Raw genomic sequence first — 26,526 nt, forward strand, 5'->3', positions numbered from 1 at the left:
TGCCTCGCCAGAGTCCGTTTCTATGGCAGCGGAAACCTAACAAAGCCCGAAGTTACTTTGGCAGCCATGATTTACAGCAGCATTTAAGTGACTCTAATCAGAAGTGTGAACACTCCCCTCCTATCTGGCACAAATCGTCAGCATTCTAATTATTCACACATTTTGGCGTGCAGTACGGTGTTCCCCTACCAAGCTTCTAATCCCTGCAGATCAGTTAAAATAAATGAAAGAGAGAATCAAAAGGCACTTAAAAATGCAACGATCATCCAAACGGGTTTGAACAGACTCCAGATTATTAGCGGTTGTAGTTGACTAGCACTTAAAATAAGGCCCTCCCCTCTCCTCCACACCTCACATCACCCTCTGTTTTTAAGGAAGTGGTCTGATATTTAGACTTCAAAGGTATAATACAGTCAACCCTTCCCCCACTGAACAATTTCTGCTGAAACTTCGCTCTTTGTGAATTTATTAGCTGCAGCCATAAACTACAATCTTTGAGACCTCATAAGCTAAGCAGGGACACCCTAGGATAGCAAACAACTAAGGAACACCGTTGTGATGCAGGAAATGGTGCTGGAAATTCAAAAGGTTTGCCTCTTTCCCATAGTCTGTACTGAACTAATGCCCCAGCATTAAGAAACGGGTTGCCATTTTACAGATGAGAAATAACGCCAAAGTCTGTTCCACTTATGATCATTAAAATTATTATAGTGTTTCTAGATGATTCCATCTTTTAAGCTGCATATTAAGCATCTGTGGAAGAACTGACTTTTTGCCCCGAGATCCTTTCAGTCAACTTGCTTTCCATTGAGATTTTCTGCTAGCCACCTCTCTGAATGCCACTGCAAACAGCAATGCAACCACAACATACATTCTGGTGGCTAGGTCTTAAACTAGATCGTCAGCAGGACAACACGCTATTTCACCGACAAGTTACGCAATAGCAATTCCTCTCCAACCACTGGAGTCATTCCCACCCTAACAGTCTCTCACTCTTTCCTGTGTAAAATTTTCTGCTCCAACTGCTACCCTTGACCCAGGAGGCTGAGTTGGGAATAAACTATAACCTCTCCTCTTCAAGTAGTTTAGCATTTAAGTCCCAAAGCAGATTTTCTGCCGCCTAACATTACACATACACACACATTCTAACGCTTTTAAATTTGACTGAGATTTTTCAACCAGCTATTCATGAGAGAAAAGACTGTTTCATATTGAGTAGGGCTCCCCCACCCCCAAACCGACTCCTAGGTGCCCTGTGCAACTGTGATACTTTTGTTACCTGAATCGGCATCATACCAACAAAAACAGCACCCACACGTATCTATTTACATTAAATACTCCAACCATTTATGTGCTTCTGTGTTCCAGGGGAACATTAACGGAGTAAAAATGTTGATGTTTCACGCACGTGAAATAACACAGTGGCGGTGAGCTTTTCAAAATGTCTTTTTCTTGGGGTGTCATTGTGCAAACTGGCCAACATAATCTCCAGGTCTCTAACACTCAGGAGAAGAAATGACAGTCATGGTAAAATACATAAATAAATAAATGAAAAACAGAATGAAAATACTCACATTTCATCTCTCACCAAACCATTAATAAACAGGAAGTTTTTCTGCTTTTTCCAGGTATGCAAACACAGTTTTGCAGCTGGTGTAAATTAGTTTAGCTCCACTGACTTCAACATGGCTAGACTGATTCACACCCGCTAAGGTATAACATTCTGGGTTTGGAAACTAGTTGGGTAAGAGAGAGACGGGAAACTAAAGTGTCATATGGGTCATGTCAAGTAATACATCAGTTATAATTCACTGATGGCTACAAGTTTATCTTAGAAGGGGGTTCCAAGCAAAGAAAGAAACAGGAAAAACAAAAAAATGAAAGATGCAGAAGAAAAAAAAGAACGTGGTAAAAATAGTGAGATGAAGTCATGACAAACAGTGCAATTTCCTGCAAGAAGCTTACTGAATTAAGTTTAATGTCTTTAGAGTCCAGTGTATTAAAGGAAGCATTTCTGTATCCTTGTGGGCCAGGGACTTTATGTCTTTCCATGGGAAAGGTGGATACAGCTTCTCCAAGAACTGAGAACAGTGGTGGGTGATTAGTCAAAGTACACCTCTACCCCGATATAACGCTGTCCTCGGGAGCCAAAAAAATCTTACCGCATTATAGGTGAAACCGTGTTATATCGAACTTGCTTTGATCCGCCGGAGCGCGCCCCCCGCCGCCCCGGAGCACTGCTTTACCGCGTTATATCTGAATTCGTGTTATATCGGGTCGCGTTATATCTGGGTAGAGGTGTATGTCTGGTTGTAACATCTCCAGAGAAGCACTGCCCCTGGAGACGTTGCATAAACTAGTTCAAACTGGATTCTCCAGGGACCAACAGACAAAGAAAGGATTTTTCGTTAAACAGCCTGGTAGTCAACTGACTAATGGCCTTTTTCCTGATCCAGCAAACAGAGAGGACCTCCAGTCCCCAGAGCTCCCCAATCCTTAGGGAAGGGCTGGAAGGACTTTGGCCTACTGAGGCCACATAAGACTGTTTTTGCTCTGAGCAAAGGGTGTTATGAGCTTGAAACCACAGGAAAACCCCTGCATGCGGTCTGAAGGACTGATTACCTGTCAGAGTTCATGTTTGGGTTGGGGTGATCTCTGGCAAGCCTAGTAGCATGTGTGTAGGTTCTTTTATTGTTTTTAATATGTTTTCTCTGTACTGCTTTTACCATAAGAATAAAATGTGCTTGCTTACAAAGAGCTGTGTGGTAGATGAACTGTGGCACTTACACTGTTAGTGTCTCTGAAGAGAAGGCAAAAGAAGCCTGCTTAGGCAGTCTGCCTTTTGCTGGCAATATCACAGTATAGGCAGGGAACTGTTCAGTCTCAAAATACCCTGGTCAGAAGGGAAAGAGACATGTGTCACCACCCAAGAAAGCCAACGTTTGGGGAGCTGGAAAACTAGACTGGGTGTCCTTGCTGGAAGGAGAATACAGATGCAATTGCCCTGAACTATGACAACAGCTACTTTTCCTATTTGCATATAGTATGAACTATGTAAACAAGAGGCCCTGATCTTTTTTGTGGCTCTCTTAATGAGGCCTTTTTTCTCTGGCAGTTCTGGTTAAATGGACCTGAACATGCAAAAAAAAAAAAAAAAAAAAAAAGTTACTTTCCACTCCACATTACCTTTGGAAATCAGATAGTAAAAGAATATATTTGCAAATATTCAAGTATAAACCAACTACATGGTCATATGCTGTTAGCATCACATTTCCTTCAGTGTTCCCACATACTTTTTCCAACCAATACATAAGAACAGCCATACTGGGTCAGATCAAAGGTCCATCTAGCCCAGTACGCTGTCTTCCGACAGTGGCCAATTCCAGGTGCCCCAGAGGGAATGAACAGAACAGGTAATCATCAAGTGATTCATCCCCTGTCACCCATTCCCAGCTTCTGGCAAAGAGGCTAAGGCAAAGATACCATCCCTGTCCATCCTGGCTAATAGCCATTGATGGACCTATCCTCCATGAACTTATCTAGTTCTTTTTTTGGAATTTCTTGTAATTATTATTTATTTTTATAGTGGTCAGAGGCCCCGAGCAGCATTGCAGTCCCATTGAGCGAAGTGCTATACAGAGACCCTGCCCCAAAGATTTACAGTCCTATGCCCCCATCTTATAGGTTGATCTACGTTGGCAGGAACTTACATCCACATGGAACTCCATTGAGGTCAATAGGGCTTTGCCCGGGGGTATAGGTCTAGTTGCAGGATCTAGGCTGAAACTAAGACAAGATGCAATAAGTGGGTGAAACAATCCAAAGGAGTTGGACAGGGATGATAAAGAAGAACTGGTCACAGCTACAGGTAAAACCATCTAAAATGACTAAGATTCTGTTTATTCCTAAATAAGAGTCACATCTTATTACCTTACTCAAGAGCATAGTGCCACTGACTTCAACAGGGATAGTGTGTCAGTGAAGCAAGCAGGATTTTGCCCTTCATTTGTAGGGATAGTGTGTTAGAAACAAAACTAATATTTATTTTACCTCATGTTCAGTTCAATCTCAGTTCATGAGCAGAGCACATCATTCAGAAGGTTCTAATTCTCCTCTTGACAATTACCAAAGGGGCAAATTTAAAAAGAATGCACTGTACCCTCTTTTCAGAATAACTGTTTTTTAATGACTAGTGAAATAAAGTTCTCTAAAGTAAATGCATTTTAAGATCAAACTAGGATAGCTTTTTAGATCCGCGGCAATCATTCAACACCTTGCATTTATACGGCACTTCAATGTGTTGTACAGCTGCTAATGAATCAAAGCCTCGCCACGGGCTCAGAAGGCTGGTCAGTGTTAACAGAACCAATTCACAGGTGCAACTGTCAACTCTGTAAAGAGAGATGAAATGTCTTGTCTAGGGTTACAAAGTCAGGAATAGAACCCTGGAGTTCCAGACTGCTCCTCCGGTCAAAACACTACGCCACGCTCTCAGGTTATGAGCGATCAACCACAAATGCAAACATGTATAACCATCGGCTTTATTTAGATTCCTTTATTAAGTAGTTGAAGTATTTACTGGATATGAGAAGAAAAATACTGTTCTTTGCACTCACACAACTCCTTTACAGTTCAATAACTGAGGGCAGAATTTGGCCTTCTGAATGGCACTGTTTCCTCTATTTATAGCCTTTGGGCCAGAAGCAATAGTAGTCTCCACCTATCCTTCAATATGTGGCATGGATGCAGATTAAGGGAGTCTACAGACTATAATGGGTAATGGTCTGGGTCTTCACTGGCATAAAGTAAGACACAATAAAACATTTTTTCCCCAAGCAATAAAGTTAAATTCCATGCTGTCAGGGAGGAAAAGAAGCAGGAGGAGAGAGAAAAATCATACGTGTGCTATTTGACTAAAAAATGCAAAAGTTATTATAATTTATTCATTAAATGCAGACTGATGTAGAGCCAGTGCCTCTGATTCTACCTACAGAGAGTTAAGCTTCCAGGACTTTCCTCTCAGTGATGAACAAACAATCAGAAAAGAAAGTACGCTGAGCCCTGAAATGGGGTATATTGGTTTCACTACAGACCAGTGTCTCCTTGTAGCACTGGATGCTTCTTATCTTGGACTCTCTCACCTACTTCTGGCTAGCTGTGCATTTCTGGGTGCATTTCAGTTTAAAGTGCTGGTATTGACCTAAGCAGCCCTAAAAGGTTTAGCACCTTCCTACCTGTGAGACTGTCACTTTCCCCATGACATACTGCCCAGCAGCGGTGCTCAAGCCGGATGCCCTTGGTACATGACTCATGATGGGGTACAGAGGTGATAAGAACATGGTAGAACAGTGCTCTCCTCCACCTATCTACCACTGGCATAAAGTACTTAGGGAATTTACAATGGTGGTGTAAGTAAAAGCAACCTTTAGGCTGCTCTAACTGTAGATGGGGCTAGGAATCAGGGAGTTGTAAAAAAGAGAGCACTGAGCCTCCTGGCGATACACAAGAGTCAAACTGTGGACACTCACTATCCAGTGCAGTCCCTACTACTGTGACAAATCCCATGGTCTTCAACAGGATTATTCATGGTAGTATGCACTATGCCTGGTGGTAACGCAAGGATCAGGCTCTGAAACTGTAAAGCTCTACCAGGCCAATTTTTCTTTTCTTTTGTTTCTTTCTTTCTTTCCTCCCTTCCCCCACCCCCTCCAGAAACCAAGTGAAATTTATTTGTGAGATGTCACTTGCAGATTGCAAAACTCAAACCAGTGCAATATACATCGCTATATTTGCAGAGCAGGTTTTGAGTCCAAGATCCTGTCAGGGAGATTTATTCAATGATCTCCTCTAATCTCTTTGGAGATAATTATGCTTGAATATCTCCCTGAACTTTGTGTGTTGCGAGGGCAACTCTGCAGCCGCAGAGGCACCGCAAGACACTCACACTAATAGAAGCTCCCCCTGGGGGTACAAGAGACTGTCAGCACTGGGCCCCCTCCTATACCACGGAGGAGGTAGCTAACTGATCTGTGTTAAACAAATGGACATGATCACAAAGCAGGCTGCACATTGTCATATTATAAAGTTTTAAAACACCGCTGCCTTTTAGTCTATGGAAGATGCTTGCTTGCTTGCCTGCCTATTTTTTTGTTTTTGTTTTAACTTAGCAAATGCTATGGTGCACACTCATTTTCAATTTTAATAGCTAAATATGTGCATGCAGAAAGCATCCTAATTACTGCTTTCCTGGCAGACACAGCCATTTCCTTGGGTTCTTATTGCCATTAGTTTTCCTCACCGATTTATCCTTAGCTACTCTCTTTGCATCTTCCTTGCCTCCCCTGAGCCCTTTCCTCCTCGCTTCTCAAGACTTGTCAGCACGCCTCCAATCCCCAGGAGAGATTGAAGGCCTTGTAAAACCCACTGCGCAAACAAGCATTCCTGTTCATTTATAACATTTAGCATGCGCACTTCCACACTCATCAAAACCAAGCCTGAGCTCGCTAAGTCATTTCCCTCTCCCAATTACAAATTAGTCCATTAGGCTGTCTGCAGTAGGCCCTCTGCTGCATCTTGGTAATGGCTTCTGAGATTTCCATCATAATCGTAATGGCTCCCTGCGCAGCCATGAGGGCAGATGGAGGCCGCTCGTGGGTAATGAGGTATCACGCTACCAAAGGGCACAGCTCTGGGCTCATTATTTAGTCTTGGCTGTTTTGTGAAAACAACAACAAAGGTAAAATGCTGAAGGGAACACTTTAGCATATTAAATTAACACTTCTTGAAATTTCTCTCTGTAAACATGCCATACTTTTTCTTTATGAAACATCCCATGTGTCTGTGCCACATACGGGATGGGGGAGGAGGGAGGGGACTAAAGATATTGCATTGGCATATTCCACAATACACTTGAGAACCCCTCGTACTGTGAGATATTGGGGGAAACTAAGGCCTGGTCTACACTGGGGGGGGGGGGAATCAATCTAAGATGCACAACTACAGCTACGAGAATAGCGTAGCTGAAGTCGACGTATCTTAGATCGACTTAGAATCACTTACTTCGCGTCCTCACGGCATGGGATCGACGGCCGCTGCTCCCCCGTCGACTTTGCTTCCGCCGAGCTGGAGTTCAGCAGTCGACGGGAGAGCGATCAGGGATCGATTTATCGTGTCTACACTACACGTGATAAATCCAGCCCCGACAGATCGATCGCTACCCGCCAATCCGGGTACCCTAAGACTAGGATTTTCAAAAGGGCACAGCATCCACAATTGGGCCAGATTTTCAAGAGCTCGGTATGTCGGGTTCATGTTAGGCTCTTTGGAAAATCTGGTCATAACAGTCATCATGGGAGCTGCTGAGTGCAGAACACTTGTGAAAATCTAATCTTTTATTTATTTAGGTGCCTAAACAGGAGCTGAGCTCTTTGGAAAATCTGGCCCCAATTCTGGGTACAGAGCACTTGAAAACCTGGCCCCATATGCTGCAATATTCCAAGTACTAATATCCCTAAGATGTCCACATTTTTCACCACGCTCCACAAATTGAATGGAGGCTCCATATGTGGAGCCCCGTGGAACTAACTATGCTTAACGCGACTTTGGTTTTCCATACGACTTCGGCAGCCAAGGTACTCTAATGCAGAGTGATGGGTCTGCGCACAAGACAATGGCCCCGTCTCACCTATAAAATAATGTGGAGGGACATGGAGCCTGGCAGCTGAGTAACATATTTCAAAGACAAGAAGGTTAAAATCAATATCAATTAGACACTCCCCGAACATTGCTGCTCTCTTTAGATTTTGTGTATAGAATGTGTGAACTGCTGTTGATTTTCCCTCCTTCCCAGTGGCACAATACTCTTCCAGATACTGAATCCTGGAAGTCGGTGAGAGTTTCAGCTCTGACTGTGCCTAGTTGGAGGAGAAAGATTTATTCATTTTCCTGGTTAGTTTTGCAATTTGAGATGAAGAGAACTTAGGTAGGACACTAGAGAGTTCCAAATGTGGATTTGCAATCTGGGCAGTAACTTGGGCCTTAATTCTTTTGTTGGGGTTTGCTTCTTTTTCTTTTTTTATTAATAGGAGGGTCACTTTAAAAAACATCCATCATTCACTTATTTAAAGAATGAATTTCCATAAGAACAGAAGAGAAATAAATGAGCCTAGAGGTTTCAAAAGCTGCAGAGATTGGCCCAAGTCTCAGCCAAAGCAAAAGCCACCAAAATCCAATCAATCCACCAATATAAGGGACAATATTTATATTACCTGGATTCTCTCTCAGCTTATAATTCCTCTTATAGCAAGGGTTGCGGAGAGTGAGTTTCTAAAAATGGCAAGGGAAGAACAATCTACAAATCTGATAGGTCTCTTCCCCAAGTATGATACTGTAGTTAGGTGTTGGATCAGATGTCACCTTTTTCCACAGCAGTGCTACCCAAAGTACAGCGCTCTTCCAGGAGGTCTCCCTGACATGGTTGAAAACCTTCCCCTGTGCCCCCTTCTTAAACACCTCACCGAGACATTCATACTCCCTAAGCAGAAACACATTTAGAAAGTGTTAAGATAATGACTGAACGTTCAAAAATGTGTTCCAGAAATAAAGCACTTTTTCTTTAACCCCCCCTCCCAAAAAAACCCTTGATTCCCTGAGGTCCGAGGTGTGCAGTTATGAAGTTAGCAGTTGGGGTGTAATCCGATTCTGCTTTGCTGAGCAGTAAAATGTGAATTTACGAGCTGGTTTTTGTTAAATTCCGATATGGATTTTTGAAAATGAAAAGGATGGATGGGGTGGGGGGAGGGGAACGGCAGTGAGACATTTAATCAATGTCATAAAAATGTAACATTCATTGGTCTCCTAAAAAGAAATTAATAATCTGTGTAGAAGTATCATTAGGAGATAAGTGACATTTTAAGGCTTTGATTTGTAACTTGTAACAAATCTTGCTTCCACATATTTCAAACATTTTTAGTGATATCCATCTTTATTAAAACATACCAAAACCTTTTCACCTCAGCTAGAGTAGCCCATCAAGCATTTCTTTCCTGGCATAATATCCTTAAGTAAAAAGATACATTATCACACACATACTTTCAAGTAATGAAGGCAGAATGAGGCATGCTCCATACTACATTCAAATTAAATCAGGGATTTCAATACTCCCTGATTATCAGGGAGCCTTGTCTTTCACTAATAAATTTCTCCTTCATCTTAGGTGCAGGGCTTCTGAGCTCTCTCTCAACAGATCAGACATCTCACTTTTATGCAGTGGGATGGGGAGTGAGAAGGGGGGAAAAAAAGGAAGAAATAATAAGGTAGCTTAGCTAGATAAATGATTGGAATTGCGACATGGAAAGGCAGATGGTAACACAAATCTAAATCGTATGCCTTGCTGAATTTAGAAGGGGGCAGGGGGAGGAGCAACAAATATACAAAGCCTGATTCTCCTCTCACTTACACCAGTTTTGCACCAAGATTTTTCCATTGATTTTAATGGAATTATCCGTGGCTTTATACCAGGTAAGTGAGAGGCAAATCAGTATAACAGATTGCAGAATTACTACTCATACAAGGAGTAGCAGCTCACATTTCTTTTTTCTTAAACGTGCAGCAAAAGGGAATCAGGGACTTTTTTTTTTTTTTAAATTAGTGAAAGGCCCATAATCAGCCGTTGCAGTTGGGAGAGTTTGTATAATTTCTGTGTGGATTCCTATTAAATATATTGTAATTAAGCTGTTCCTTTTATTCATTACCGAGTTAGGAGAGGATGACGGCGGGGAAAAGTTGGTGAGAGTTACACTATGTATGTTCAGAACTTACAGTGATAAAAGGACAACCAGTGTTTTGTTCTTATTAATTATCTGTATTACAGTAACAGCTAGAGGGTCTAACCTGAGATCAGAGACCCACCGTGCTGGGGGCTGTACATACACACAATCAAAGACAGTTCTTGCCTCGAAGAGCTTATAATATAAATAGAGAAGAAAGACGGAGAAAGTATTATTATTCCTTCTTTCAGATGGGGAACTGAGATTTGACTATGTCTACACTACCGCGGTAAGCCGACCTACGCTATGCAACTCCAGCTACGTGAATAATGTAACAGGAGTCGACGTGCCTTAGGTTGAGTTACCGCGGGGTCTACACCGCAGGGGGTCGACAGGAGAAAATCTCCCGTTGACTTACCTTACTCCCGTCGTCAGGGGCAGAGTACAGGGGTCGACTAAAGAGCGATCTGCAGTCGATTTGGCGGGTCTGTACTAGACCCACTAAATCGACCGCCGGTGCCTCGATCTCAGAGCGTCGATCCCAGCTGTAGGGTAAACCTGCCCGCAGAGAGATGACCTGCCCAAAGTTACACAGGAAGTCTGTGGCAGAGCCAGGAGCTGAACGCAGATCTTCCAAGCCCCAGTCCAGTGCCATAACCAAAATAATCATCACTCCACATATGTACAGGGCTTCAGTGTACAGGGCGAACTGTCCTTTACCTTAAAAAAAAAAAAGACTAGTAAGGTCCTTCGTTTTACCATAGGGCCCGATTCTTCAGGCTATTGACCTGTGACCCCTGACCTGATCTTGGTGACCTTGGTGCATCCGATAAAGTGGGCTGTAGCCCACGAAAGCTTATGCTCAAATAAATTTGTTAGTCTCTAAGGTGCCACAAGTACTCCTGTTCTTTTTGTCTAGGAACGTCTGCATTATTATTCATATTTTATGAGAATGCAAAATGCTTAAGAAACTCTATGATACAAATAGATGAACATAAAATGTATTGCTATGACAGGCTGTGTAATGTGATTGAAGCCTATTGAGATATTGCAGTAGGTAGTTATGGATTAGTTTATGAGTGTTATGTTAAAGGGGGTATATTTCTGACTTAGATTTAATTCATATGCTTGGAGCACTAAGAATGCTTATAGTAATTTTAAGGGAAGTTGTACTGCAAGCAGAAGAATCCAAAAAATAAGTATATTAGGCTTTGCTATAGGTATTAAGGTTTAAGAGTTAGCATGAAGCCTAGTTAAGGCCTGGTTGTTAGCATAAGATGGCAAATGTGTCTGACCTGAGGTTATGAAATTTAGCAACATGTGCTTTGGGATAAACAAATAAACCTCAAAAGAACCAGTACAACGCATAGTTGCATAAATAAATGCAAAATAGTAGGTTTTTAGGTTGTTTTTGCAATAAGGTAACCATGGAGCTAACCACATTAACATATCAAAACTATTAGGTAATTAATTGACACAAATGGGAGTGTTAACTGTCAGAAGTTTAATTATGAGTAGCCAGAATATCCCATGTATTTAGCCGGAATTCCACACATGGGCAGCAGGCTGGATAAGAGACCTTATCAAATATGGTCTCTGACATGTGTGGGTAGAATGGAAAAAGGCCCATAAAAGATGTGGTGATCCACCCTGTTGTTGGGCTACATCAGACTCTAGAAGACTATGTAAATTGGATCGTGACATCCCATTTATGATGTACACCACTGGCTGCTTTTTTCTATCTTCTATCTTGTTTTCCCCAATTCTCAGGAGTTTCAGTATGATAGCACTGAAAGTTGTTTTCTTATTTATATCTATCTATTGGGGAATTGCACTGGTTTATTTACGTAGCTGCTGGGTTAAAGAACCTGTATTAGTGCCCTCTGCAATCTTGCACCCTATACTGATACCAGGCTTCAAGCTCTTAATCGAGTAAAGCTTCCAATTACCTTAAAGGGAATTTGTTGTTTGATGGCTGACTGCAGAATTTGGCTCTCAGTCATTACGTTTGATTTCAATGGAGTTACTCCTGACTTACACCAGCGTCACTGAGAGCAAGAGTCCTCCCTATGTTTCTTTCCCTTATAAACTCAAATCTGTGCTGAATTTCTATTTGTGTCTGAGATAATGTGATGACACTACTACTGCCAGGGAAATATCCTTTTCATGAACACCTTTAATTCTCAAGGAACCCTTTTCTGGTCCTTGCACACCATTTAAAAATAAATGTTCAACGAAAAGCAGAGACCACACCAAATATTTGGCAAATTGATCATATAAAACCCAGGGTGAGATTTTCAAAGCTGCCTGAGGGATTTGGACTCCAAGAGTTCCATTAGGAAACCCTCCGGCAGCTTTGAAAATATCAACCTTGGAGTTTGTCTATATTTAGAACTATACCACTTGTATTGGAAACATGATTTTTTTTTTTTAAATCAGCTGTGTCTTTGTTCTGGCTCTGCTTTGAAGACTCAGTGACAGAATAGGATTTTCTTAATTAGTTGTCTTCAGCAGTTCTGATTGGAACACACATGACCAGATCAGAAATGCAGCAGATTATCTTTCAACTATGAGATATTCTACACTTTGATTGCAAAAGGACACACGCCTACATCAAAATGGATGTACTGCTTTTCTGTTTCGCTCATCTGCCCTTAAAGCTGTGCCATCAATAGGTATTGGAAAATAAATGTTTGATGCTTCACCCCAAATATTTCCTTATGATTATTAATATTTTAAAATACCCTGAATTTCATTGCAATCATTTATGCTAAGAACAATCAAAGACCCCTCCCTGTGCAAAGGTTAGGTCTTTGCTCAAGCCCACAGACTTTAACCTCATAAATATTCCTAGCTATAAGATCTTATTAAGAAGGTAAGTATCCCAAGAGCATAAAACCATCAAGCTGTAAATTTTATTTAATTTCCCATGAGATTTCCTAGCCTCATACATATAATTAGAGTGCAGTATAGAGCACTTTTTTGTGTTTTGTCAATAAATCACTAGGGAACAATCAACGTTTAAGAGGACAAGCTTTAATGATTTTTCAGACCCCTAAGCAATCATGCCTGCTACAGTGGCAAGCCAGTCTTTAACTTCCTCTAACTAGGACTGTGGACAGTAATGTTAGATAGGGCCCCAAACACTTAATCCTATTAGATCCTCCAGCCCAGACAATCATGGCATGCACCCCAGGGACATATTGATTTTGATTTGGCTGACAGATAAGACCAGCCAGGCTACTGTAGGCTGCACTTTATTAAGTGTTTACAAATTAAATATCTGAAGGTCTGTAATAAGCACAACTCTGCCATACAGACAAGTGTGTATGTGCAATTACCTGTGCAGCTGGACGAAAGACGACTTTTCATCGATCATCAAGAGCCCATCTTTAGAGGTTCAATCGCTCTGAGGACAATGAGTCAAAAGGGATCCCATTTTTCCTGACCCAGGAAGATGAAGGGTTCTACCATCTTGATTGCAGCACAATCTCGTGAACAACAAACGTTTTCTCGCTGGATTTTTTTCCAGTGGCAAATTCTCTCAAGAACTTTTCTATCATGAGATTTCAGCAAGGAGTCTCATAATATGGCAGGACTCAAATTACGTAACATTCAATGAGAAACCGTCCCTTCCCTCTTTTCATCTCTACATGTTTATTATTTTAGCTCTGGAGTGGAATATTTTTAATTTCCCATCTCTCTATTTAGGTATTTTAGACCAAAGATTTTAGAAATATTTCAATGTATAAGCCTCAAATAGTATTTAGATATTACAATGAAGGGGATGGATGGATGGACGGATAGGACAGACAGACTCCAAGTTGGCAGAAAACTGACTGCAAGGTGACTTCACCATGAATGAGGCCTTCTAAACATAAAAGGACCGGAGCTTTTGGCAAAGGTAGGCCATTCTTTCTTATGCACACCCAGTTTATTGAAACTTTTGGAAAGAGAATCCTGGTTTTTGATTCAAACAGTCAATGGATATTTTAGACCCTCTGCCTATGTTCACTGGCAAGATGCAAGCAAATAATGCTTTCTTGTGCTAAGATCTACATCACGATCCAGGAAACAATCCAGCATGCATTGAACTGAATGAAAAGACTCCCACTGGTTCACTGGAGAGGGATCAGGCCCCAAAAGGAGAGCTGAAAGTTACAGAGCATGATTGTTGGTTGCCTGGCATCTTGTGTAACCATTTACACCAGTGCAAAAGTAAAGCCAAGTGGGTGTAAAGTGCTATTATTCTGAGTTGGTAGCATTTTACCATCTACTTTGCAGGAGTATAAATGACAACAAAAGCAGCGGAGAAGCAGGATCACAATACCTATCATTTCAGTGAATGGAAAATATTCTAAAAGGATAATAATAATAATAAATGGAGATATCCTATCTCCTAGAGCTGGAAGGGACCTTGAAAGGTCATTGAGTCCAGCCCCCTGCCTTCACTAGCAGGACCAAATACTGATTTTGCCCCAGATCCCTAGGTGACCCCCTCAAGGATTGAACTCACAACTCTGGGTTTAGCAGGCCAATGCTCAAACCACTGAGCTATCCCTCCCCCCCCAAACTTGATCATTACAACATAGCTGCACAATTGCTTCTGTACACCATACAACACATGGTAGTACACAGCACTGCCACTAAGCCATGGAATCAACTGAAAGGATGATATTTCTGTACCAGGAATTACTCCTATGTTCTGGAGTAGAAACCAGCTTACAAGGTGTGACTGAACACCAAGTGCTGGAGTTTTTTATTGTGCAATTCAACAATCACACCAGACTACTCTACTAAGAAGTCTCCCAAGTACTTTAAATAGGTTAACGAACCAAGATTTTTATCTCTATCCTTATACAGCTTGCACAAATCTATAAATGGCTTATCTCAGGGTTACTGCGGTTATAAATTAATTATGGAAATGTCACCCAAATCAGGTACATGCCAAAGGAGCACCAGGGAGAGCAGTGATTTACAATGGATGATTTAGATTCTGGGTGACCTGCACAAAGGGTTCACAGCCCCTGGCAGCATTCCACCCTCTCTCAGGGAATTTAACCTTGAATACACTTAAAATTGTTTTTTGTATGAGTAATTGACAGTGGTTGAAGAAGTGACCTGAAGATGGGAGAGTTACCGCATCATTTTCTTCTTGTCTCCTACTTCCTTAAACCACAACTGTCTCTTTTCAGCCTTTGGAAGCTGAAGGGTTGGGTTATTTTTCGCATTGCGAGTTAGACCCCATTCGTATTTCATCCCAGCAGTTCCAGACATATGACAAGTCTGAAATAAAATATGATTATTTATAAGGACAACCTGAATCAGATGAACATTGCTTTCTGTATGCCCGCCTAGGCATCTATTGATCTTAGGTGGATACCACTATGGTATGTAAATATCTGAATCCCTGCCCTTGCAAGAAGCCCCCTTGGGTTTCATGGGGTTCTATGAAAGTTCAGGGGTCTGCCACCGTAGAGCAGATAAGATCCTAAATGCCCTATGTAACCTAAGAGCATCCCAATGCCAGAGGGCAAAGGGCTCACTGATATCTGGCAGAACTGGGCGGAGAAGAGGTGGGGCGGGGCCGGGGTGGGAAGACGCAGGGTGGGGCGGGGCCTTGGGGGAAGGGGTGGAGTGGGGGCAAGGACTGGACGGAGCCGGCAGGGAGCACCTCCCAGCAGATTAGAAACTCAGCACCTATGTCCTGGACCCTACACCCCCCTAGGGACAGCCCTGCTGGTCTGGATTTCACCCCAGAACGTAACAGCCTATCATTATAAGTATTTATTATTTGTATTACCATAGTGCCTAGGAGCCCCCATCATGGGCCAGCACCCCATTGTGTTAAGTGCTGTACAGACAGAACAAAAAGACAGTCCCTGCCTCAAACTGCTAACAATCAAAAGGCAACATGCCCAGTTTTCTTCATTTGCACCTAGCTTTTTTGTTTCTTTGAAATATTTTTGTTTCCTCTTTCCCACCTCCCCATTAATCATTTGGTCTTAGGTAGGCAGATGCCATTACAGGAGGAAAAGCCAAAGAACAAAAATAAGAGGGATGACATTAACTATTTTAAGGCCACTTTGTAGGATAACATCAATTCTGGATTTAAGAAATGTGCAAAAACCAAGCAACTTCTTTTAGTCTTTAGGAAGTTACATCTAGATGAGGTTGGTGGTACATGAGTCAATCCAAAGAGAATCATTATCATTACTAAAGTAGTAACTATGGGTGCCAGCTCTGGTTGGAGTCCTATTCTGCTAGTGAGAGAGAGTGCCTGCCCCGAAGAGCTTACAAACTAAATATGACCTGCTTAATAAATAGTGCAGATATTACTCCAGGTAACCCACCCCTTTTGCTCCCAGCTATGAACCATTCCTTCAACCATGAGTATTTATCATGATCCCAAACTATCAATTTGGCCTGCAATCTCGGGGTCCGTTAGGGCTCTTCGCTGCTTCTGGAGACACACATAGAAATGGATTGAACAAAATGCTTTCCTCCACCTACAGCTAGACTGCGCTCTAGCTGATCAACTATGGACCTGCCTGCAGTCATCCATGCTTTCGTGACCTGCACGCTGGATAACTGCAACTCATTGTCCCTAGACATGAGCACACCAATTTATAAAAGTTTCAATTAATGCACATTGCAACAGCCTGCCTTCGTCACCAAACCAGCCGCTGAGAGCATATCACTATGGTGCTCTCTTCATTATGCTGGCTCCCCATGTAATATCAGGTCACATTCAAAGGCTTGGGGTTCATCTTCAAGGCACTGAATGGAACTGGCTCAAGATAATTCAGAGAGTGCCTTGTTCTATGCAACAATGACCTCCACTGACAGCTGTGTCCCTCAGGAACAATGAAACTACGAACCTCAAGGGTGAAACTAATGGGAGCAGCAGAACAAGAGTTTTCTCTGCAACAGGTTATAGGCTCCGGAACTCATGATCAGAGGAGACTAGAATGTCTACCTATTTTTCTGCCTTCAGAGCAAAGTACAAAGCTCATCTTAGCTCTCCCAGAGTCAATTAAAGACAGGAACAAAGCGGACTGGAGAGAGAGAAAGAAACCTAATAAAATGAAAAACTGCCCTGAATTCCATTGGGTGAAGACGAGAGGTAATTAATCTATGAGCCGTTTGTGGCCTAATTCCCTTTGGGTGAAATTCTTCCTTTTGCCAGGGGAGCAGCTTAAAGCCTATGCATCACTTAAGCCCTCAAATAATGGCTGAAATGGAATCTAAATGGTGCAGAGGTCTTGCGCTGGCCCTCTGCATAGGGCTGAGTTTCAACCATAGTGCACACTTGCCTTTATTAGACAAAAGTTATATTGTGAAACAGAGAGTGTGACACAAGAATGGCAAATACCAGTCTGTGAAATTCAGCACTGACGTGTCTGTTGTTCCCTGTTAGATGACAGCTATTTTAATGAGGAGGAGGTTTAAGGTGAATATTCATGTTGTGAACAGTAATGTCAAAGCCACTTTTCTCTAAGTTTTATTGGAAAATGAGGCCCATTTCGGAGTGAAAAATTCAGTGTGTGTGTGCGCAAGTGTGAGAGGGTTGTAATCACCTCTTTTTATGTAATAAAATGTGAAAAGCTAAACATTTCCAGTAGGGTAACCTTGTTTTGCAAATGTGTCTTGCGCATCTAATACCTACTCTATTGCATCACTCAATACCGTAAGTCACCTCCAGAGATCTGCTTGTTCTGGCTAGTGTTTTACGAGTAAATGGTCAAAACTTTTCATGATTCAGCCTCTAAGCCACTGGATCTTTCTTTTGGGGGACTGTGAATCTTTAACAAAGGATTCCAAAATGTATAGGAGCCTCATAAGAGACATCAGCACCATCATATTTGCAGCTCTGGTATCAGGTTATAATTCCCAGCAGCGTCACAGCATTTGCAGACATCAGTATGGAAGGAAGCAACATATAATGTTATGATCAGTTTCCATAACCTCCTGCCACAGAAATGCATACTGGTTCCAACGTGTTGCTATTCTGGCAGCTGTGTGGTTGTACACGTATGGAAATCATTTGAAGACTAAGCAGTGATGCAGGATTCAAGGAGCCTGGAACTATATATTCAGATAATTTCTCACACCTAAATTATAAAGATCTTCTCATTTACCACTCCTAAAAATTTAAACTGGGTTGAAATCAGCAGACATATCCATGGAAGGAGTGTGTGGAAACTGATCATGCTCCCCTTCCCAATGACCTGGTCAAAATTTGTGCTCATAAACAGAGTTGGGGTTTGCTAACTATGCAGCTTTGAAGCCAGGCCATTGTTTATTCAAAGCAGGCTAACAACTACTCTGGTTACATGCTGGAATTCATACAACTTTTGAAAGTGTTATATTGGTCTTGTGGAATGTGTGTGCGCGCGTGTGTGCAGTATATCCTAAAGACTTTTAAATATTAAGTATTTCACATAAGTCTATGGAAAATGCTTGTCTTTCCCCCCCTCTGTTTTGGCATCAAATGCTATTCCTGGGTAATGAAAAGCAGAGAAGTACATGCTTGAATAACTAGGCCCTCTAACTGCATTAGAGGGCAAAAGATCAGATTGAGGAACAGATCATCTTAATTGCTACGGTCCCTCAAGGGGACACGTATCTTGTGTCCGACAAAGTTTGATAGAACCGATGCATTATTTATACCCTGATGCTTCTAGGTTCTCATCCAAAGTCTGGCAAGACTCTCATTTACTTCAATGCACTTCGGATAACAATTATGCTTACCCCTCTTTGGGGCATGCTGAATGGCTGGTATTGCTTCTGATTTGGCTGGTGCAGTGGAAAGAATGAGACTGGGGCTGGAACAGTGGTTAAAGAAATTTGAAACATGAGTGAGGAGTTCTTCCTACACCAACCAAGGAGAAGCAGAAACTGTGTGGGAGCACTACTTACCGAAGCAGGGTAAGGAAGGGCTCTCCCTTCTGCTTTCAGCACAGGAGGGTGAAGTGCATTCCTCCTATGCCCCTGGGCTTGGGTATGATGGTCACTAACATATTTTAAAAAAATCAAAAGGATTAAACATTAAATAAGGTGGTGGTTCTTGAGAATGTATTATCCAGTCAGAAATGAGATACACCTCTACCCCGATATAACGCTGTCCTCGGGAGCCAAAAAATCTTACCGCGTGAAACCGCGTTATATCGAACTTGCTTTGATCCACCGGAGTGCACAGCCCCGCCCCCCTGGAGCACTGCTTTACCGCGTAATATCCGAATTCGTGTTATATCGGGTCGCATTATATCGGGGTAGAGGGGAAGGAAAACTCAGAACTGATATTTGCAAAGAAGAAAAATAAGTCTGCTTCCACTGTCCCAGACAGAATACAGCTCACAACTTTTCAAACCGTGCTATATGAGAATGCAGAGCAATCTGGATTGAAATGCCAGCATTCCTCTAGAATTTCCACCCTGCTCAGCCAACCTCAATTTCACAGGTAATAAAGGAAGTGTTTCAATTTTTCAATGTGCAGAGGCAGTGTCTGCAAGCAAATTATTCCATTCACCAATATAATGTTTTAACTCAGAGAGATCATCATGTTGAAAAGGCAACTGAATGAATTGCTGCAGCAGGAGGTAGCATTGTTCCTTGAAATGAGGCCTCACTCAACAACCAGGAGGACATGGGGGAATATCTACAACATTGTTCCTAACAGATCTACAGCCTGCATGGTAACATCACGGTTATAACAATGATTGCAGCCAAGAAGCTATTCTGTTTACTTGACTTCTGTCTCTTTGGTTATCATCTCAGCACGAAAGAAATGGTGACCACAGAGGTATTACCAAAGAGAACAAGTCCCAGCAGACCAACCATCAAGGCTTACTATGAAGATACAATCTATTTTCACATGCATAAACCTCATGGATGGAAGATGACATCCCTTACACTCAACAGGTTCATAGGGTTTTATGCCCTATGCTCCCAAAAGCCATAGAAAGTGCTGTGGTGCAACTAGCCAACAGTGTTATAATTAAGCAATAATAGCTTCAGCGCATGATATTTCCTGGGGATTAACATCCAACAGAGAAGGGGTTGAAGCCCAGTTAGTCATTAATTGCAAGAAATGCCTTGTGTCTAAGTCGTTATAGCTGTTGCAGGATTTGATATGGGTGCATGGTGCTCATAGGTATGTGGATTGTTATATATTTGTTTTGTGACAAAGGCCATGAGAAGTGCAGAATGCTGGACTGATCACGGGCTTATAGTCCCCAAGCCGAATATCTGGCTATATACTAGTGGACAACCACAAGGTAAAAAAGCATCCAAAATTGTAACAGAAGAATGGCTGAGTCTGGGTGTATCATACCGTATGTGGACTGGGGGATTGATTGTTCCTAGGTGTGTCAGTGTGCTGGGGGAGTGATTGTGTCTGTAGAGAGGAACCCAAGTGTCTCAGGAGAAAGAACAGGTGTTTCTTCTATGGGAAGGAATGCAATGGGGAAAGAAAGAAGGTGGCAGACTTGGGGGTGGGGTGGGGAGAGGTATGCCACTAGCAGCCAACCTTCCACAATTCCACTACCCTCTTGGGGAGAAAGGGACCTTCAAAAGCAACATCCGCTGGGGCAAAGCCCATTGGCACACTCCACCTCATGTGTATCTTGTTTATTCTAAGCAGAGCTACAAATCTGTTGAGCGAGCGTTTTGTTTTGATTAAAAATTAATAGCTGCTTTTGACCCAGGTGGATTAATTTCACTTTCACCGAGCTTCAAGTTAATTGACACAAAGTACTGTCAGGTGAAAGAACCAATTAACAAACAGAAAAGAGGACTCCCCTCTCTACTCTCCACTCTTCCCCCCCCTTCCCTACCCAAATGTTGTTTTGACTGGAGACTTTTTAATAGATCATTTTCATATCAGTGCAATGAGATTAATTACTTGCCAAACAAACCCAGGAACAAAATTCCTGGACCAGAGGGGGGCAGGAGGGAAGACTATCTTGTTCTGTATGCGCCTGCCATTTGTTCACAAACTGCAGCAATGGAGCGGAGGAGGGCTTTGGAAAGGGTTCTACTCCAAGCTCTTGAGAGAGATTGACAAGGGCTGTTCTCATCAATTAACTGCCACTTCCAAGCTTATCAGTCACCAAGGTTCTGAGTGTTGTTCTGGTTTATTGCAGTTTGGCAAATGTCTTTGATAAGATCCTCTGAACACGACACCAAGGTCATTCTAATAAAGAGCTGGATAGAATCCATTCATAAAGCATAATAATGCACCGCACAAAACAAGCGGCAACAGGCACAAAACTATCTTCCATTCTAATTTTTTATATTTAAATTGGAAGAGTTTTCTATAGCCATGAATTACGACTAGGATAGTGGGTTAGATTGGAAAGATCACAGAAGTCCCTTATTTAATTCTGCTTAACTATAAGACAGCAAGGCCGTCACTAGCTGAGTTTATACACTGCTGTTCATTTTAGTGTACAATTCTGAATCTCAGTCTGGCAAAAAGGGCTGATGTTTGGCCAATGTTCCAACAGCTACACATGACCTGTGTCGATGAAATGAAAGCATCTTCTTCAATTGAGGTTTCATCAGCACTGCCATGAAGGAACTTGAGATAAAATTTCAAAAGCTCTCACATGACTTACACTCTCAAGTATCATTTTCAAAAGTGAGGCAGGGCCAGATTTTCAAAGGAATTTAGGCAGGCAGAGAGATGCAGACAGGTAACCAGTGGTATTTCCAGAATGGCCTGAGCAACTTAAGTGCCTACTTAACCATTAGAATCAATAGGCGTTAAGTGCCTAATCTGCATAGGCACTTTTGAAAATCCCACCAAGTGCCTATTTCCATCTTTAAGCACCTAAATACCTTTTAAAATCTTGCCCTTATACGCATAAAAAAAATCAATGTGACTTAGTTCCTAAGGCCCCACAGCCTGAAATCAATGGGAGTTAGGCACCTAAATATCTTTGAGGATCAGGGCCCTAAGTGCCTACATTTTCAAAGTGGGACTTAGGTACTTAAGAGTCTTTTTTTAAAGACTTGGGGCAAAATTTTCTAATGGATGAAATTTAGTATGCAGTTTCTTAGCCAAGCACATAATTTGCATGATCCATTTGTCTGGTTTTTAATTAGGAGGGTCAAATTTGAGGCACTTTCTATGCTCTCTGTAGTCTATTCTTTCAGATTAATATTTTGAGACTATCTGTCTCCACCTCACTCCAGGAACAGGCTAGACACTTTTTTGGCATTTATTTTTAAGGGAATAAATAGAAAACTCATCAGTGCAACAAATAAAGGGGAAGTTTCCCAAGACATGAAAGGGAGCCAGGTGACCAGCTCCCATTGTCTTGCAATGGCAGCTTGGTGCCTTTGAAAATTGCCCCTTCAATAAATAAATGGTCAGTCAAGTCCAGGGTGGAGGTCTCCATTAAGTGAGGATAAAATCCATTAGAGATTGTGAGATGCTGAGATACTAAAAGGATGAGGGATAGGTAAGTATACAGACAGAAGCTTGCCCCTCACCAGGCTAAAATAGGCGTGTGCAAGGAACCGTGCTCCCCAGTCCAGGTGATGAAAGGTGGACTGACGGCATCCTTATACATCAAACCTTATACAATGGTGACAGCTCATTAACTCTCTGCTTGAAATATCTGTCACTGCACAATGTGTGTCCATGCGTTAACAGTGCATTTCCAGTGACTATATATGCCAATGAAGGACTACAAACATGCCTAGATGCGTCTCATACCCAGAGAAACAAGGGACAATGAAAGGAGGAACCTGCAATTTAATTCAGTGCATATGGAGAATAAAAAGACATCTTTTTCATATTCATCTGGCCTGCCCGGCCCCTTGGGTTTATGTTAAAAGATATACAGTACTAGCTGTCCTTTCCTCTTGGGAAACAAGGAGCATAGGTAATGGAAACCAATAAAGGACTGTCATGTGTGTTACCGCAATCTGTCTACATTTAGGCAATTCCTATTATGTCCTACATCTGACCAAGGGGAAAAAATAATTGTTCAGATGAAGCCAGGAGACAGATCCTCCCCCTCATTATTTCTTCCATTCATGTCTTCACAACCAGGGCACCAATACGGAAAGCCACACAGATGCCTTTGCATGATTCTTTTTCAACTTCAATGCTCGCTGGAAATGCTTAATCTAAAGCAACAAGCTAACAAAAGATCCCTACATTTTTCAAAGAGCGTCGTCCACTGCCATGGAAAGCAGAATAAAAGACATTTAGGAACAGGGGTTCAAGTCACACTCTTGCTGACTTTTTACATGGATGTAGAATTATCTTCTTTCTCCTGTAAGCAAGGTACAAATCTGCAGTCCAGCTAAGATTCTCCCCTCTTAACAGATATGTTTTATGACCAAGGATACAGACATAATTCTTAGTGCCTGCATTCAAATTGTAGAAATTAGGGCTGGTCAGGCCCAAATCAAAGGAACTCAGGTTCTGATTTGGAATGTAGCCACGAAGTCTGGCAATCTGACCTGAACCATGATTGTGTGATGATGTAAGGCGAGAAATGATACAGTAATACTAGCCCATGTTGGAGGAGTTCCTTCCTGGAGTACAAGTCAGAGGAGAGGGTCAGCCCCCCCCCCCTTCTCTGTTATCAATGTGTCCCTTCCTTTTCAGTCTCAAAATGTACATCTGCTGATGGTCTGGTCCCTTATGTGAAGAGAGTGAATTCTGTATCTGAGTGGGTAAACCAAACAGTGCCATCCAGGTAGGCGATAATGATGCATACAAAATTGGCCAATATTATTATTTAGATAGCTACCAAACTATGCTAGACGCTTTACTGACTGTAGAGGATGAGAAATGTTATTGTAAATGCTCCTTCCCTCTCAAGTCTGGGACACCTCTTACAGAACAGGGGAAAGCATAACATTTCATAAGTGTAAAGATATTTTTGTGCACCTGAGTTTATCCCTTTACTTCAGCCCACAAATGCCAGCACTCAGATACCACAGTGATGAGCATGGTAAAAGAACCTTGATAAATAAAATCGATTAGACAGATTAGAGATTACGGCTAAAAACAAAACAAAACAAAAAACCCAACAATTATTTAAAGGATGGCTTTGAAATGTATGCATTGCTTTCCAAGAAAAAGATACTGAATTAAAGAAATAAATCAAGGACAACTCTTATACAGTGGTTAGATTTGCTAACAGTTAACTCCACAATAATTTCCTTATACTTAGAAAAGGAAATGAATGGGAGTTTCAGATATGACTGTGATATAACTCAGCAAACAATGACTTTTTTGTACCCACTTTAACTGCCTGGTGATATCTGGAAAGAAAATTACTTCTGCAGGAGAAAACAAGAGAGACCAGATACAAAGACAAAACAAAGACAATCTCTTTGGGGGCAACGAATCTCAATCTGAACAAGCAACAGTGAGGCCATATCCAGCACCTGACGTGCTGATCTATCATGTCCTGGTAAGAGAGAGGCCTAGCCAAACACCGAGTAAGGGCCAGAGAGAAGGCAAAGTCTCCTGGCCAGTACCACCCAGGAGAAAATGAACATGACAGAGAAAGACTGCACTAGGAGAAGCCACAGGACTGCAACAGAACGTAGAAAACAGACTTGCACTAGCTCTGATCAAGCGAGTGGGTTAAAAATAGAGTGTACTACACAGCATGGGTGGCGGAATGGGCTAGCTGCCCCAGTACTTACCTGTCCAAGACCACAGGCACATACTTGGGGCAGCTAGCCCATCCCGCTGCTGTGGCTACACCCTATTTTTAAGCATGCTAGCGTTATTAGAGCCACCACAAGTATATCTCCTCAAGCTGGGAATCACACTCCCAGCTCCAAGTGTAGACATACCCAGAGATGACCTTGAAGCCTATCCAAGGCCCGGCTCCACTGAGACTGTTTAGCAACGTGGCATCTGGTAACAGAAATTGCCCTAAGGGACACCAAAGCAGCGAATAGAAAACTTGGTTTGTTTTTCAGCTTGAGGTTTGCAGAGAATTTGTGGCTAAGAGAGGATTTGGAAACACCACTTCTGGATTGGGTATGATTGCTTGACACAGAGATATAAAAGACATTTAGAGAAGGGTTTTCAAAAGAGTACTCTACTGGCCTAACTCTGTTCCCAATTAATCCAGTGAAAAAACTCTCATTAATTTCAAGGTGTGCAAAGTTAGGCCAATACTGAGCACGTCTGAAAAATATCACCCTTATTGTACTGCAATAATTTCAGTAGGTGGATCTAAGTGAAAATTTACATTCATAGTCTAACAAAACCAACCATATTTTTATATAACTTTTTCTATGGGAGAAATTCCTAATTTTACATTCACTGAACACACATTACATAAAAGAAAGAAGGAGATGAGATGGTGCCTATTATGGGTTTTATAAGGATTTGCAGTTGTCTCTAGGAGGAGAATTCTTATATGTGAATATTGGGTCTTTGTGAACATGACTGTGGTTCGAGAAAAAAAAATATCACGATGGAATCTGAGTCCTTATAGTTAATGAACAGAGCTGGTAAGTATGTTGTGTCTTCAACTGAATACTAGCTTTCCTACTTTTCTATTTCCTATTTACTTCACCTTATTAGAAATTTATCTTACAGTCCTGAAGGCTGCAAACAGTGAAATGAACTTAAGAGGGTATATTGAGCACCATGATATCAGTGTGTTTGGTTCTTTAAGATTTGTTGCGATAGCAGGCGGGTGTTTTTGTGTTTGTGAAGTCACTGCAAGCAGCAGGGAGATAAGCATGGTGAGAAATCTGGACCTGAAGGTGAAACAAAGTTTGGCCAGATCTCATAATCATAATCTGCCAGTTAGGCCGGATCTCAACTGGAACTTAAATTTAATTTTAAATTTTAATTGTGTTGAATTATTCACCATACTCAATGAAATCCAGAAAACGTCAGTGCACTATAGTTATCTTTAAAAAAGGCAAGGTATATTTTTAAAAAAACCTTCAGTTAAATATAAAAGTCTGCTTCTAAAGAATCTATTGCCAGCTTAATTCTTGGTGTTACAATTATATGAAATACTAATCTGATTAATCATTGTCTGAAATCCCTTTGTGTTGGTATCTCCTGAGTAAGAGGTCTCATAAAAAAAACTCACTGAAGACTTTAAATTAGAATCTGAACACAACTGCTAAGAAATCTCATTGTGTTGAGCTACTGTGGTTAGGTGGAGGTAAAACTGTCTGGTGAGACACAGAGAGGTTGGTAATGACCCAGAACTTCATGGAATGCAAACTAGAAGTCAAAATTAATTAGCTTATTTATCTGACCAACTGAGTTGTTTCAGTGGCCAAATTCCAATGTGGATCATTATACTAACTAAATTCACTGCCCAGTTTCATTGGATACAGTAGTCTTGCTCAAAATGTATTGTAATGTTATTGTGCACAGAGATAGCGACACTTCAATAGTGGGTGAAGTAACTCCTTTCTGTCAGTCTTAATCTTACAGACCTTACTGAGGCAGAACTTCAATGAGAGTTTTACCTGAATAGGCAGGCTGAGGTCTGTAGTTAATGAAGGGCTTTCTGGATGAAAGGCACTTCTAAAACATAAAATACTAATAAGTAAACTTCACCTTTCGTGCCCATGGATTGTATTTTGCTTTGGCTTCCTTTTACATTTCAACTGCTTTATCTTTAATAAAAAACCAACCAACCAAACAAAACAAAAACGAACAAAAAAACCCCAACAACAACAAAAGCTCTTGCTACCATTGTGGGAATTCTTGGCAAACATAAAAGAACAAGATCAAATC

The 26,526-nt window shown here is 41.6% G+C and overlaps 1 protein-coding gene across 2 annotated transcripts in view; it reads right to left on the reverse strand.

The window, feature by feature from the left end:
- Window positions 1–26,526, reverse strand: part of AUTS2 (activator of transcription and developmental regulator AUTS2) — a 947,473-nt gene that overhangs the window by 235,497 nt on the left and 685,450 nt on the right. The window lies entirely within an intron of this gene.

The sequence above is a fragment of the Emys orbicularis genome, chromosome 17 (assembly GCF_028017835.1).
Source record: "Emys orbicularis isolate rEmyOrb1 chromosome 17, rEmyOrb1.hap1, whole genome shotgun sequence".
NCBI lineage: Eukaryota > Metazoa > Chordata > Testudines > Emydidae > Emys > Emys orbicularis.